Genomic DNA, 5,066 nt, shown 5'->3' with positions numbered 1-5,066 from the left:
GGGGGGGAAGAAAAAATTAACACTCGCGCGGCTCATTGGCGTGATTCCCTCGCTAAAATGTTTCTCTTAAAGCACAAATCTCGTGCTCGTCGTCATTACACACACGCACAATAGCCGCGTACTAACATCTAATTGGATTTTTTTTTGTTTTCCCAACATGAGTTGTGTGTGTTTGTGTTCAAAGGCTTTTGAAGCGCTGCATGAAATAGTTCCGTTTCGCACGCCGGGCGGGCGTCGTCACGGCAACGCGGCCGTTACTCGGCGTGCTCAATGAGAGAAGAATTAGCAACAACAACAACAGTAATATCAACAACAATAATTATATCAACAACAACAATATCAACAATAATAATATCAACAATATCAACAATAATAATAACAACAATAATATAAACAACAATAACAACAATAATATCAACAACAATATCAACAATAATATCAACAACAATATCAACAATAATAACAACAATAGCAATATCAACAACAATATCAATAATATCAACAAAAATATCAACAACAATATCAACAATAATAATATCAAAAATAACAATAATATCAATAATAATATCAACAATATTATCAACAATATAAACAACAATATCAACAATAATATCAATATAAACGTATCTGTCCTTACACACAACAACAACAAAAGTTTATTTTACGCGGCCCATCAGCCATCACGGACATCAGAGATTGCATCATTTGAGCAGCCGACTTGCGTGCCGTGTCAACCCACGCGCTTTAAACTCCGTATTCTTACTCTTTGGTTCTTTCGGTAAAGTCACGTAGAAATAAAATAAATAAAATAATAGAATACGACGTTTCGATTGCAACACAAGCAGTCGTCATCAGGTAGAACTAAATTTGAGAGAGAGACAAAACACAAACACGGAGACGCACAGACAGATACACAAGCAGAGATGAGACACAACGTATTATGTTAGAGGGCAATTGAGTTTTCAGGTCCATAGGGCGTACATCCGTTTCAATAGGGGCAGCAATTTTTTTTTATAAATGCCTTTGTTTTTCTCCCTTGTGATGGGGCTTTGTAGGGTGAACGTTGAGATTTATAAGGGCACGGGGTGACCAATATGGTCTGAATTGGTCTGTAATGAGGCAGGGGCACTGATAAGGGGTTGACAGGTATGAGACTGCTGTACAATAATCATCATCATCGTCGCGTTCCATGGCCAGATAGTCCAGTGGGTGTCCACTGCACTTTCCAAAATTTGTTTCCACTTTCCTCCTTTTAATGCTCCAGTAGTGCCACATCTTTCTAGCACAAATATCCTCAAGTAGTGCCACATCGATAATTGTTTTTTTACCCTTTTATCTGGCAACAAAACTGACACCTTTTTTTTTACAAGGAGTCATGTTTGCATAGACCACAATACCTGCAGTCATAATGCAAACAAAAAACATAACTCTGATAATGTATGCACTGACCAGATGACGCCTTTTGGCCTTTTGGCGTCATCTGGTCCAACACCATGTGAGACTTGGCTCTAAGGAAAGCTGTCTCGAGTGTGGACCAATCAACTTCAAGGACAGTGCATACATTATCAGAGTTATGTTTTTTGTTTGCATTATGACTGCAGGTATTGTGGTCTATGCAAACATGACTCCTTGTAAAAAAAAAAGGTGTCAGTTTTGTTGCCAGATAAAAGGGTAAAAAAACTATTCAATTTTTTACTGGCAAATGAGGTTCCAATGGTAGTGCCACATCTTTCTGCCACCAATATACTCAAGTTGTTGTCCATCCTACATAGGTGTCCAAATCATCGACACACTGCTCTTTTCATTGCTGTACTCTACCTGGTTCATGACTTAATCCATCGCTTCGCAACCAGTGTGCTGCGGTATTTAAGGAATTTCAGAAAATGACCCCACTGATCGCAAGCTAGGACAATTGCCGCACCGATTAACACACTTGGCTACGTACGGTGGCGAAATAAGGTTCAACATACGTACATACACGAACTTTCCGTGCCGTTCAGTGGATGATCCAGCCAACCACCCCTCTACCTTATGCCCTCTTCTCTCCATGGGTCACAAGATGCAAGGTTGGACCAGTGTTGGCCCAACGTTGATACGACGTTCAATATTTACTGGGTTTATATATGCGTCAATGTTGAGAATGAGGGAGACATGTTAAATAAATGCATGTTTCATCTTCTTGGTTCTTTCAGTAAAGTCACGTAGAAGGGAAGTAATAAAATAATAAAAATAAAACATAATAAAATGAAATAATTCTCGAAATTTAAATGCATGTTTACAAGGACCCACTTTTTCAACTTCAAAACTTAGTTTTACTAAAGCTATTTCTGCCACGAATGCCATCATCCGTCTAAAAGGGGGTCTCATGAACGAATTTGTAAATTGTGCTTTACACGTGTTTTTTTTTCCCACACTGCACTTAGCTGAACCCATTTTGTTATCCACAATATTACAATGCAATTATGTGTTTATACCCACACATTTGCAAAGCCTATTGCATGCCAACAGCTGTTCACCTGATTCGAAACAAAGCTGTCGTCTAAATCAATGTCATGGTCACAAAGCTTCTAAAGAATTATCAGCTGACATGTGGTAAACCCAATTTAATCTAATTAGACGTTAAGGTAGGCTAATTGTAAAATGACCATATTTACATTACAGTACTGTAGTTGCTTTTGCTGATTAGGACAACAAACTGATGTCTGTTTGGTAGGCAATTCCTACCAAAAAAACACCAGTGCGATATGTATACGACACGCTCGTTTCTTGAACACATAATCAGTATTCATAGAAAAGCATCGCCGGTGCGTTGTTGGTTTTATTAATGGTTGATTTACGTTGGACATTTTGAATAAATTTACACTAAAATCCTTCGCCTCAATGAGGCCGTGAAAGACTTTGTGATTTTCTTTGGCTGCCCCTTATAATGCAGTGATTTACATGCAACAATTGAACAATGCCAAATACAATTTGTCAATTTGGAACGTCGTACCCTCGCTAGTGGGGGACCACATACTCTCTTGATGTCCTATACAGGTCCACATTTGTAAGGCATTATTTATAAGTTCAGTATCACTTGACAACTGCAATACATATTGCCACTATTTTTGTTTTTATTTAAAACTTGCTCTACAGGAGAACTCTACAGGAGAAATATGCGGTCATGCGGGGGACCTAATATCACGAATCGTATTATCCATTGTGTCATCTTCGATTTCACATATCATTTGTAAAAAAAAAATATGTATAATCTCAAATGATAAAAAGAATAGGGTGGCCGGGATAATGGAAGTTTTTTCTTCGAACTTTACAGCTGCCGTGGATAACAAGACTCACGGGTAATAGGGTGGCGGATAAAAAGGAGTTCTGTAGTTAAGAATGAGGCAGCAACACGTGACTCCCCTCCATATTGAATTTAGATTTTCGCATCAGTAAAATCCTGTAATCGGTGTTGGGTGACCACATTAGCGTAGGTTTAGTTAGGGCTTAGTTTCCATTAGCTGCACCATGAACCATACAGTTCACGCAGGTACATACACGGAGTCACAGGGAATTCAGTAAAACACAGACCACAAGTTGCACCCGAGTGTTATGTCTTCTAACACATTTCACCATTGTCAAGAAACACTGCACTCACAGTGTTCTTCAGAAGTCCACATGCAATAAAATTAGTGCACCTTTGCACACGCATCCTCGTTTCTGCTTATTGCTTGGAGTTTAGTGTTTCTCAACGGTGTAATATGTGTCTCTGCTGAACGCGCCTGGTGGTGCATGGCTCAATGCGTCTGGTAGCTTTTCCAATTTTAAACAACGCCTTTCTTCTTACATTGTTGGACGAGTGAAGGCGCTTACAGTAGCAAACACACACACACAATAACACGGAGTAAGCTGGTCCATTCCCAGGGAATGTGGCCCGACATTGTGTGTGGTCTCACCACCAAGCTTTTTTCCCAGGGATTAAGCCGTGTAGTGGCTGCTCGCTGCCCTGACAAATGAAGCTGTAAGGGTTGCACGTGCAAGCGGAACAAGCGAGAAGAGCTGCCCCGAAAAGAAGTGGGCGGAAAAGGTTGACAGTGCAAGATAAATTAGCGACAGCCCCATTCATACAACAAGTGCAAGTTTGAATTGTTGGCGCCTTCTTTGCTCGCGTTCATTTCAAACATTGCGCAGGCCTCATGTTTGATTTTGCCCGTGATTATGCCCGTCGTCTGTAATTGTCACAAAATAATAACGTGGGCGATATGGTGTCCGATATTTAGAAATGCAAAGAGTTACAAAGTTGCCCAATAATGGATATTTTTTGTATTTGGTATATACATACAGTAATGTGCTAAATTAATACGTGAAATATGCGTGATTTAGCAGAATATATTGTAATAATGCACGCCTTTGATTAATGTACTTCCACTCTCAGGTGATATTGTATTTTACAAATTCATCTTAATGCTAATTCATTGAATAAACTAATATAAACTATCGCACTGAGCCTCTAAGTTCGTATTCTACAGAGTAATATTGTAATGTATTTGTAGAAAAAGATTACAGATGCATGTGCTTTCATTTATAATGTGTTCATGAGTCATCGATAAAACGGTCCATGGACAACTCTCGTTTCAAGACACGACACGTGTAAAATATAATGGAAACTTAAATGCGCCCAATTCGTCTATAATGGACATAGTATAATTGCGTTTGCGGCGTCACAAATTCACTTTCATTTGTTTTTGCTTTGTGCAGCTCAAAGACCACCTGCCATGCAAAGTTGTTTGCAAATGAGCGAACGGGGAATCCTGGGGCACGCCAGGCATTTTATTTCCAGCTTTTGTTCAAAACGTGGCTGTGATAGCAGAAGAAATATGGTCAGCCATCTAGCCCCGCTTTTTTCCCCCCCCACAACAATGAAATGTCACCCACCGATTGTATGGAGTTAAATCAGCATTATCTGCACATCTCCCCGGCACTGTCACTCAAAGGAAGCCCGGGTAAGCCACACTGTGACACCAGCATCCTGTGTGTTTCATTCGGGCCCATCAGTCCATTTGTTGCTTAAAGCCAAAGGGCATGGA

The sequence above is a fragment of the Lampetra planeri genome, chromosome 7 (assembly GCF_965212315.1).
Source record: "Lampetra planeri chromosome 7, kcLamPlan1.2.h2, whole genome shotgun sequence".
In the NCBI taxonomy this organism is placed as follows: domain Eukaryota; kingdom Metazoa; phylum Chordata; class Hyperoartia; order Petromyzontiformes; family Petromyzontidae; genus Lampetra; species Lampetra planeri.
Note: the sequence above shows the minus strand (reverse complement) of the source record.